This window comes from Camarhynchus parvulus, chromosome 1A (assembly GCF_901933205.1).
Source record: "Camarhynchus parvulus chromosome 1A, STF_HiC, whole genome shotgun sequence".
Taxonomy (NCBI): domain Eukaryota; kingdom Metazoa; phylum Chordata; class Aves; order Passeriformes; family Thraupidae; genus Camarhynchus; species Camarhynchus parvulus.
This window is the reverse complement of record NC_044586.1, coordinates 45,479,549-45,491,853: the sequence shown is the minus strand read 5'-3', so window position 1 is coordinate 45,491,853 and position 12,305 is coordinate 45,479,549.

Sequence of the window (12,305 nt, the reverse complement as noted above, 5' to 3'; positions counted from 1 at the left end):
CTGGCAGAAGGCTTTTTCCAAAGGTATGCTGACACAGGAGCTGACTTTTGCTGTCCATCTGTCCCAGCTTTGTGTTGCTTGTCATCAATATGTAACAAAGCCTGCTTTCCTCTTGGGTCACCTCTAGCACAACTCTGAGCTTCATTTAGAGGGATGGATTTTTGTTATGAATTATTTTCTGTTATAGTTTCCTTCAAATTTTATCCATAGTACAAATTGAGACAATGACTGTTAATATTAACATGGCAAGTAGTGCATAATGTAGGCACCTACTGAGGCTTTTTCATCAATCAGAAATAAACATTTTTCTAACAACACATGTAGCACTTGTTTTGCCATGTCTTTTATAATGTGACCTATTTGCCCATCAATTTAAAAGGAACTTTAATTGATTTTCAGATTTCAAGCACCTTTACAAAGAACTATTTTATTTTATTGCACCGGTTTCTACTTTATTGTTTCCTTTTACGTTAGTCTGTTGAGGTTTATTTATGTGAGGTATTTTCTTCTTAACCATATTATATTGAAATGCCAACTAGTACTAGGGAGCTTTCCATAATTCTTTTGAAATTTAGAAATAGCATGGCTTTTACGTGAGACTTTCATAATGTTGCCAATCCTCTGATAAGTTGTTCAGATCAGATATTTAGCCCCAATACCTACTGCTTGAGAATCTGCACTGATTCTCTTCACGTTTTGCCTCTGCATTTCAAGATTTATGAATATTAAGTTGTGCTTGCCCCAAAGCAAAAGTATACTCACTAAGATATTTGCTGAGATCAGGAGTCTCTCTGCCCCATTTTTAAAACAAAGGCATTAATAAGGAAGCACTATAAAATGTATGACATTGAAAAATAAGGAAAATTCAGTATTTTTAATAAAGTGAGAAAAAATCCTCTAGTTCAAAGCGCCCTATCTGAGCTACCCTAAATAATGCAAAAGAGTAACAATTTATGGCACTTGTACAGGATTATTTCGGCTAAGTGTGAATAGACCCTGATTTCTAAAACTATGACCATTCTTTTCAAAAACAATAGTCATGTAGGGTAAAAAATATAATTATCTATCATTTTAACCCTTAGAAACACATGGGCAGATATTATATAGAGCATCTATGTAGGTCAATTAGACCCAGTGGCAGTGGTTGCACCATTACCCAGCACACACATAATTACTTTGTGTACCAAGCACAAAAGTTATGAACACATTCAGAGGGTACACACTTACATATTCTAATACTGAGATATCTTTCACAAGGACTAAAACAATTTCAGAATTTAAAATGCATACATAAACATGTGAACTTCAAAAAATTCCTGAAATAACTTCTTTTTTATTATATTTCTTAAATTCTATTCCAAATGGTCTCAGCCTTTGTGCCATTGTGATTTGGTCTATTTTTATGAGTACATGAAAATAAAGATCTTAAATAAAGCAAGCTGAAACTGATCCATGTTAAAATGAAAAAAAAATCATAGAATGAAGAATATGAATGAAGATGTTTATAGGACTACAAACAGGTGGAATAAACGTGCTGTGGGGAAAACATCCTATTGAGATAAATGCTGAAACAAACTAATGGAGACTTGGTTTCTAAACTGTGACTACACAATATTACTTCTGCCTCTCTGTTTGTAATTACATTCCTTTCAGTTTTATATATTAAACAGTTCCCCAGCTGCTCTTTAGAATATAATAAATTGGTTAATTCTAAGAGCAACCACATATGGTTAAGATAATTCAAGAGAGACAACTGAGTCATGCAATTCATCTCTTTTTTCTTTTTTTTTTACACAAATCTTTTTATTAAACTGAAAATAGAGCTCTATTGTGTTCATTACAGTCGATATTCTTACTGAAGTCAACAGTATATGGGTATTCACAGCAGGTTCTGTACAAGTCATTATTGAAATATCTTATTGCAATTATTTTTCAGCCATTTCCTCCCACTGTTATTCTATATATTACAATATATTGAGCACAAAATAAAATGTGGTTATCTGCCAGTATAGCTTCTATTGGGTTATAAATGAAGATGAGTTGGATTGTCAATTAAGAAACTCAAAAAAGTCAAGGCACCCCTTGGATTTAGAATGCTCACTCTGCAACAGAGCCCTCCCCGCCAGCATCAGCGCTGAAACTCGAGCCACTTCAGGATAATTCCCTCACTCAGCATACAGGCAGAAAGAAGAAATTTCCCTGGCTTCAAGAAGTAGTGTTAGAGAAATTTTTTTTCCCCTTTACTGGCAATTGCTATGTAGGACATTATATGGATTCCCAGATAGCATTAATGGTTCTGTTTTCTGCATGCCTCAGGCCACAGGGCTGTGATTACTTTTAATCAGTTTCAAGACTCCCCAGCCTCAGCTGTGCTTTGGTAATCTTCAGACTGGATCAGTACTTTGTAGCCTACCTACCATAACACTTGAAAGTTTCCCTGAGGCTTTCAGGCTATGCAGAATGCAGCCAAAATGAAAGTTTAGGTCCCTTTCCTTCCCCTTCCTCTCCCTACAGGAACTTTTCTGGCTGCTCCCTGTTTCCCATCACTAGTCCCCAGTACAACATAGCAAGCAGAAGACCCATCCTTTTTTCTGTAAGGTTTTATGCAGTACCATAAGACAAAACCAAAACCAAAACCAAACCGAAGCAAAAACAAAATTAAAATAAAAATATAATATGTAAAATAAAATTTGCCTGGAAGTTTGCAACGCTTATTTATGCCACTCTTAAATTCTTTCTGATTACCTATGCAGATACACATAAATTCACTTCACACATATTCCTCATTAAAAAATAGTTACAAAATGATCACTTTGTATTATCAGAAATAAACTTTACAAGTCAACAACCTCCAAACGTCAGTCTAATGAGTGTAGTGGGGAGACAGTGTGTGGTACTTGCCCATAAACAGTAAAAATGATTCTGTCACTCGCTCACACACACACTTGTTCCTCACTCATTAGCCTTCTTCATTTCAGTCAAACTTATGCGTAATTGACCTCTACCAATGTAACAAACATGCTTTCTGTTTCATGTGATCTCTAAGATAACAGTCCCTGTACAGGGATGCTGAAACTTAATGCAAGTGCTTAAAGAGGGTGAATATTATTGAAAACAGTAATTTTCATTATCATATGCTAACTATCAGCAGCATAACAAACACTAATTTTTCTATCATTGTAGTAAAATCATGTCAGTGTGGTTGTGGGGGGGGGGGGGAATGGGAAGATGTAGTGACAGTAGTCTGTGAATATCCAATTGCTATTATTCAGAAAAAGAGGGGAAGGGTGGAGGAAATTTATTTATAAAAATCCCCAGTAAATAATGTATTGATTATCAAAAGGGGCTCAGCCAAACACTCCAAAAATTTATATAGGACATCATACAATAGAGAGCAGCCATTCAGAAAAGTGAGGCAGATGAGATTAGGTTTGTGCAGATTGTGTCACTGACATGCAGCCTCCCAGACAGCCAAGTGAACATGCTACTAGACAAGCAAGTGAACATATTACACAAGGACCTACGCAAACTACAAAACGATCAAAGACTGCTTCAATATCATAATGTAAAATTGTAATGGGAATGCAGACAGGATGATAAAAAGAAGCAAATCTCTTTGAAATGTGAATCAAGAGGAAAAAAAAATGACAGGCTCATAACGTTTTCAGATGAGGGTTTAAGACTGTGGCACTTCCTGCAAGAGCAACACAGAAAGTGAACACTAACACATACAGCTCTTAAAACAAGACTAGCATATTTTTTACAAGCTGTAAAACTCCACTATTAGACAACTCTGGTAATTTCAGAAAGGAAGGTATCCCAGGACAGGGAGATGGAAGGTCTAGTTAAATGGAGAGCAGTGCTGCTAAATAAAGTCTAGTGGTTTTCAGCCTTCAGTACAGAAACTGCATCTCCTATAAAATAATCAGACTGGCCTCCACTGATTTCCCAGCAGTTATTCCAAAAGGAAATGCAGCTAAATAGCATTGTCTTTTGGTACTTTTGTGATGACAGCCACAAACTTGAATTTAGCCAAAAGGAGAGTTTTGCAATTGCATGGGCTGACGTACCACTAGTATTTAAAGGCTGCCACTTGCAGCTCTGACTGTGGGAAACATCACACAAGACTGACTCCAGCTGCAGGAAATCATGTGTTTTTATTTACTGCTGACTACAATACTTCTCTTTACTCACTGTTGAAACATGCGTTGCCAGAAGAACAGGTTTGTCCTTCAACTGTAAAAGTAACCAAGTTCCAGTTAGCTTCAGTCTAAAATACTGGCTGACTCGCCATGCAGTGATGAAAAGAATAAGGACAGAAGATCTGTACAAAGAGAGGAGACTGTCATGAGCAGCCATGAAAAGGACAGGCCTAAACACAGTGCAATAAAGGTGAAAGAACAATAAATAAAGACAATTAAGATAAAATACACAGCTGAGTTACACTAGAAAAAGCAAACCCTAAACCACTGCTGTACCATCCATGGGAAAACACGCATTTCAAATTATGGGGAAAGGTGTACTTGGGCTGCCCCAAGTACAGGTGTTATAACTGTCTTGTTTCAAAATAGCACAAATATTTCTGTTAAAATCATCAGTACAATAAAAGGATAATTGGGACAATTTGACAGTTTTTGATGGATTTGTAGTTTGGCTACCTTCTATAGTTATTCCATAACATAAATCTTCATCTTGAGGCATAACAAAACACCAGGCAGCAGGATAAAAATGTTTCTTGAAGTAGCAGTCAGTTTGGTCCTACCAAACTGAGACAGTCTCATATATAAACACAGCTCTATAGAAAAAGAAACAGCAAAAAGAAGTTGCAGATTCAGATTAAAGTTCTTATAATTTCATGATAATTAAGAAGCACTTGTTATTAACCAGAAAACAAAGCAAACAATTTGTGATTAAGCTTATAGGGACAGACATGCACACAGATGTAGCAGGTTCTGCAAGGTCTTGTGTGGCCTCAAGCACAGGATTCAAATACTTCACCATGAGCATTGGTTACTTTTCAATCTGAAATATTGTGATAACCTCTTTGAATATCTCTTTTTTTTCTAGTGAACATTGGCTGCAGCCCGAAGTAGCTACAACAAGAAATCAAAGCAACATAAAAAATAAATATTTGCAAGCTTGCATAGCAGGGAAGCCAAAATGGGAGGAAGATAAGAAGCAGTAGACTTTCTCTCAGTGCCAGGTGGTAGGATGCATGCTGCTAGCCCCATGAGGATGCAGGCTGCCTGGCCCACAGGAGCTCCAGTACCCACAACTGTGATTTGAGGCAGGGAGTAAACTCTAAAACACGTAAATCAAGAGGAAAAAATCAACAATTCATAGTACCAATGACTGAAAAACAGATTAAAGCCCCCACAACTGCATGCTTATTCAAAAAATAAATCCCTTTTTTTTCCAGAGACAACAGCAATTTATTTCTGCTATGTATTGCTTTCTACTAAGAGTGGTGATTTGCCAGTGTGTGCAGGGAGGGGGAGGAAAGAAAAGGTGTTCCAGTTTTTTAAATACATGTTTATGAACAAGTGTGTGGCTTTGGTTCAAGCTTTTTTGTTTACTCATTCTGACCTTAATACAGTCCTAAGTAGTTTCTACAGAACTAGGAGAATCCTGCATTTAGAAGGGGTACAAGTTCTGTTGCCTTGGCAGGTGAAGGTGGAGGGCTTTTTTGATGCTTGTGGGACCGTCACTTTTCCTCATTTTGAGCTTAAAAGAAAGACAAATGTTAATAATTCTTCATTTCCGTTGAATCCTTAGGAATGTTTTTCTGCAGTTTAGCTACTATTGTGAATGATTCCTTTACATAGCTCCACAAGCTACTCCCATACAAGGAATAGCAGAGCAAGTTAAGAAAATGATAAGAGAACTGCCTAGGGAAGACAGCACTGCACTGTACATTACAAAGATCAGAGGCAGCCCAGAAGCAGAATTAGGAAAAACCCCTCTGCTCACAACTTTCATCACAATGCAGAAATTCTCAGAAATCTCAAATACCATCATTGTCATTTCTGAAATCAAGAAAGCTGGAGGGAAAAAATTGCAGGAGGGACCTGATAAAAGTGCAAGTTAACAAGTCACTTTTGCGGAAGGTTTTACTGAGGCATTGGACCTTAAATAACAGATACAGTAGATTTTAAGTCAAGTCAAAAGACTATCTGTCCATAAATCCAAACCGTTTTCATATCTGGTGAAGAAAGCTACTAAAAATTAAAGTTTTCTTTGCTTCTTTGGAAGGAATTCACTGAAACAATAAACCTAACAAAAATGCTTTCAGCCCAAGCAAACAAACAGAAATTGTGTTAGGAAGAGTTCTGAGCAGCTTATCCTTCCTAATATGCTGATCATGACAGAGGAGTATGCAGTAGGTGAACGAACTAAAGGATCTGTTCAAAACATAGAACGTGACAGGAAATAACCCTATACACAACAATATTAGTCCTATTTCATTCGTTGTCACCTCTCATTGACTGGCAACCTCAATCCATAGAAGTAGTTAGAGAGCATATTTTTGCGATATGTTTACATATCATACCTATGTCTATGACTGTAAGAGAGAACATCAAAAATAGAAAGCAAGTGACTGCTTTCTTAGAAATAGAAACAAAATTTTAGAGAAATAGTGCCTTAAATAGCTAACTGTAAGAAACTGGAATAAGAAATTTTCACAGCAACAGACAGAAATTAGAAATCTTCCTGATCATTTAGTGGACTAAATCACTTGGAAGACCTTTCAGAAGATGAGACACACAGTTCCACACTGAACTTTATACTACTCTACATGAATTATAGATCAATAAACTAAGATACACAGAGGCTTATTAATTCATAATATTTACAACGCTTCTCTGAGAAGCATGCTGTGAGTTTATCATGTTCAAGAGGCATCTGGATCTGGCACTGGGTGATGCTGATCAGTGGTTTAGGGATGGATGGTTAGACCGGATGATCCTAGAGGTCTCTTTCAGCCTTGATGATTCCTATGAGTTTGAGCAAAGTTTGCTTGTCAGCATAAGAAGGAGAAAGAAGAGGCCCCAGCCAGTGCAAATATTGCTAATGAAATAAAGATAAACCTCTGTGCTGATGCCTGGTATATCGCTGCAATTTGTATAGTATCTTGCATTATCCTTTAAATGTCAGCTATTGCAATAAGCAGTTCACAGAATCACAGACTTATGTTAGATTGAAGAAGACTTTGAGATCATCAGGTCCAACCTATGACTGAATACCATGTCAACTAGATCATGGCACTGCGTACCATATCCCATCTTTCCCTAAACACCTCTAGGGATGATGAGCAGCCCATTACAATGCTCAACCACCATTCCTGTGAAGGATTTCTTTCAAATGCCCAACCTAAATCTCCCCTGGTGGAGCTTAAGACCAAGTCCTCTTGTCTTATTGCTTGTTGTCTGGTAGAAAAGGCCAATCTCCACACGGAGACAACCTCCCTTCATATGAGACTCTTTGTTTTCTTGACTTTTTCTTTAAAATTATTTTTGCTACAGCTTTTTAAGGAAGTATAAATCTGTGGATTCCAAAGACTGAAAATAGAAGCTGTGGTCTCAGGCATCCAGCTACATATCTGTCACCCCAATTCTGGATAGTTGTAGATCATACAGTCACATGAGTAACAGTCACAGTAACAATAGAGATCAGCGATCTCTATTGTTAAAGATATTCTAATATAGAACAGTTCATAAACATTAATACATATGGATTTGTCTTCTACATAAAATAATCTAGACATAATTCTAATGGTTATATTCTAATATTTTGTTTATTTGATGAAGGAAAAATAACCCCAAATCAAACATGAATTACAGTGTGGCTAAATTGGGAATTAGAAGTTCTACAGGAAGGATGATGTAATCTACATCTGTGTCAATTGGGAAGAACACATTAACATAAATTTTGTTCTTTCCTGGATGGCTAGACTTGTGATGCTGCTACCAACCAGAGAAGTCCAACTTGCACATGCTTGTATGTGATATTCCCTTGATGCAGTCTCCACTAATCTTCTAAGTGTTGTGTGTGATTCCTTCTGTGTGCAAAAGCTACAGGGCAAACAGCAATCAATGTGTAATTTGACTTGATGCCCTTTGAGTTTCCCAGTACTCTGAAACAGGCAAAATCACTTAGAGCAGATGATTCAATTTGTCAGGCAGCACTGTGGGTAATGTGCATCGGCCTTAATTCAGCTGTAGCAGAAGAGGGTGTCTTGTCAGTCCGTCAGCATATTGGGCTGCTAATTCACAGGAGCAAGGCAGGGTAGGATGTGAGCCATAAGCAATCCAAGAAGGAATATTTAGTTAGAAAGGAACTCATGTGCATGAACAAATATTAACACTTATAGTCACATAGCAATACATTTATAGACATAAATACAGTGATTGTAGATATTGAAAGGAAAGCTCACAGACAGGTGCTTTCCCACATACCTCACCAAAGCTCATCAAAGGAACAAAGAAATTCTCCCTTTGGCTCTTTATGAACAACTTGGCTTCACCTGTCCCAGAACTCTGAAGAACAATTCTGAGAAGGGAAAGGTAAGAGGGAAATGCAGGTTCTTCCATTTAATATGGGTTTCAATGGTGAAGTTTTTTCCGTACATATCAGCCAAGACAGAAGGACCCCTTGCTACACTTCTGCCAGACCTTTATACACAGTGTTTGAAATCATGTAAAAACAGAAAATGATAACAGAGCAAACAATGCATGTCTGTTTAGTATATTAATCTCAGGAAATAATAATTTACAGTAATTGTATCTACATATGAACAATCAGCTCTGCTGTCTAGGGTTTAAAAGCCCATTAGAGAAGACAATGTATTAATATGATACCCTTGATTCCAGGATTTATCTGAAGGTTATAGTAATATTCATACATGTAGGCAGAGAGTAGGCCTATGCAGATGCAGATTTATAATTCCCTTTCATAAAAAATAGTTTTATAAAATATACAAATATGGTGATTGAGAATATCCCAGGATCATATCTTAGCTCCTATTTGAAATATGCTAGAATATCTTTGGCCTCTATTGAAAATACAAAAAGATCTAACCTGAGAAAATAGTGAGATATCCTACAATTATTTAAACTACATAAGACATTGAAGAATCTTTTATCAGAGATCTAGGAGTACTTACCTTTCCTAATAGACTATTGCTTGAAATGTCAGGATGCTAGAGAATTACCATTAAGCCTCCAGAGAGCATGCACTTTTCCTTATTGCCTCTTCTATTGTTTATCTGAGCTCAAATTTGGCCCAAATAATTCACACACACGATTTCAACAAGCATATTAACCCAAGCAGTGCTGGATAGACTGTTTCATACATAATTAAAAAATCAAGCATGTGAAATACAGTCACCACAGAGGATATCGCAAACAAGTATGGCCTTCCCATTTTAGTTTTAACAAAATCCTCAGAAAGCCTTTACACTTTTGTGCAAATTGCCTGCCCTTTTTGCAGCAGCGTCCTCGCTGGGATGCTGATAACCTACACAGGGCACCTACAGTCAACATGACTTTGCCTTTCACTACCCTGATTAAGTAAGTAATGTTCACTTCCCAGGAATCCCCCACGGAGCAGCAGCATTCCTATGTGCCCAGCTGTAACAGCAGTAATGACTGGATTCTGAGAGAATTTGAAAACCTTCCTCAACACACTTATTGCTGTTTTTCAACCTATATTCAAAGTGATACTTTGGCATTGCTATGTAATTTTTGACAGGGTTACAGTAAATTCATCATGCTAAACTGAAATGTTTCTGGCAGATGTCTACTCTGCACCAATCAAGCTGTGTGTACAGTAAGTTATGACAGCCACAGAGATACTTCTAGTTGTAAAAATTACACATATAATACTTTATTAATGCTAAGTTGGAGCACAATTATGCGGTATATTATTTATTGTTTTAATTAGGGAATATTAATTTCAGAAAAATGCTTTAGGTTGTTATATGGATAAACATTTTTAAATTTAGTCTTGAGTCAAAAAGTATTATTGATAAAAAGGAAATAAGCAAATCTTTTAATATCAACAAAGTTCCTTTTTCAATCCCTCAGTCTTTTCTTTCTTGACTACTAGCAAATTATTTTTTCAGTAATTTCTACTTTTCTTCCTCAAGACTTCCTTGGAACAACAGATTTTGAAAGCTGTTTTGGGGGACGGAGGGGGAAACCTTGAATCATTAAAGGGGAGTACCACAACATTTCCAAAAGTAAATGCTACAAAACAGGAGACAAAGGAGGATTTATTTTGAAAATAATTCCAAAACAGCAGGTTTTGCCACTATTAAATATTTTTGGTAAGTCTCCCTTCTGTGGATTCCCTGACAGCTTACAGGAGCTGCCCAAATTCTGCCAGTGTCCTCTCACTGGGGTAAGAATAAGATCCGTTTCCTTTTGATTTTTTTTGGCTTTTTTTAATTGTTCTCACTTGTCATTTCATTTAAAGGAGACCATAATGCTTAAAAGTCCTTAGTAGGGACTAAGAAAATGGAGTAGGAGGGAGTAAGAAAATAGATAAGCACACACAGGATGTAAGAAAATGGATAAGCACACATGCGAGCATATACATCACAGTGGATTATTAAACACTTTTCTCTCTGGAAACCAGGAAAAGAAAAGGGTAAAATTCATTTGGTCATTGGAGAGATCCCCATGTCACATAATACAGTCTTACAAACTACTAATGATTTCCATAGGGGTCAATTTTCATTTTATCATTTGACTCCCGTAAGAATACCACAGGACCAAGAAAGCCTAAGGGAAATAAATAAATAAATAAACCTAATGGTATAGTTTGTGAGCTAAATTTCTCCTGGAGTAGGGGAATGCAAAATTACAGCTGAACCAATGTAACACAGCATTTTATTAACCTCTAACTAAGGAGCAGGGAAGTGAAATATGCAGGAAAGTCTCCACACACGTCTGACCTCTCCACCTGCTCTATAATTTCCTGCATTGCAAGGTGTGGAGGGATGGTGTACAAAGAGCAGTCAGTATCCACTTCCTTTTCTCAGCCCAGAGGAATTGGACCTTCTAGCTGTGTATTTTTGCTTTTTTAACACTTCAGAGTAGATCTGTAACAGTTACGATGGGCCTACTGGCAGCTCACAACACACAAATCCCATTGGTCCTTTGTTTAATAGACTGGAACGCATTTTGTCTCGTGAATTTTCCATAAACTTCTATATCATAGATGAACTTTCATGCTTTATTTCACTATGAGTGAACTATTTATCTTAACACTGCTGCTTATCTTCTTTTCACAGACCATTTTATTAACTTTTTTTATATTAAGCAAATTCACTTTTTATCTATGATGTTTGTATTACAGGTAATTCATCCAATTTAAGGTAGTTTCTTAGGGACTTCAATTTCATTTTGCCCTTGAAATTAACACCTAATGTGTTTTAGATTTTTCAAATATAAATTAATCTTTATTTGAATTATTAGTCCAGAACTATAACCAACATGCACCCTATTTTAATGTTGGTATGGGAATCATCTGTGACCACATATTATCCTGGACAACTACTGTGATAGAGAACATACATGTTTGTGTTGTGGAGATCCTGCAGTGGCAAAAAACATATTTCTTTTATTTTAATGTTTGACAAAAGTAAGAATTTGACAAACTCATGCACACAGTGTAATCTCTTCCTGCCACCAGATGAATCCATGAGGTAATACTGTACCATCTCATCTAAGTTCTCTAAGATGAAAAGCAATAAAATTCTGTCCAGCTCAGCATTTCTTGACTACATTTTTGCTCTGTATGCTACATATATATATATATATATATATATATATATATATATATTCATATCCACACAAAGCCTTTTAAAGGTAAGTGTGACTCTGAGAAAAGCATCAGTTGTGGACCAAGACTGCCAAGAGGTGAGTAATGAAATGCTATCTTCAGATGTACATTTGGGTAAGAAATTGGACATCCATTATTGTTTGGCTCTAGAGCTTAGTTCTTTCTGTATCTCTCTGTCTGAATACAAAAAGCTTCAAAGCACTGTAATTTGTGCCTGTGAAGATACCAGTACAGTGTGATGGAGTCACAGCTCAGTCTTCTGCTGGATAAACTTGAGTAGAATAAGCTCTGAAATTCTCTCTTGCTAAAAGTGATTCTATATCTCTAAGTAATTTCTGATGTTCTGTTTTGACCTGTTTTTCAAAACATGAAGGCCTGAAAGTGTGTTTTTCCTTAGCACACTCATTCTTCCTTGCTTCCACTCACTAAACTATCCATTGAAATATTGAAAGGTCACC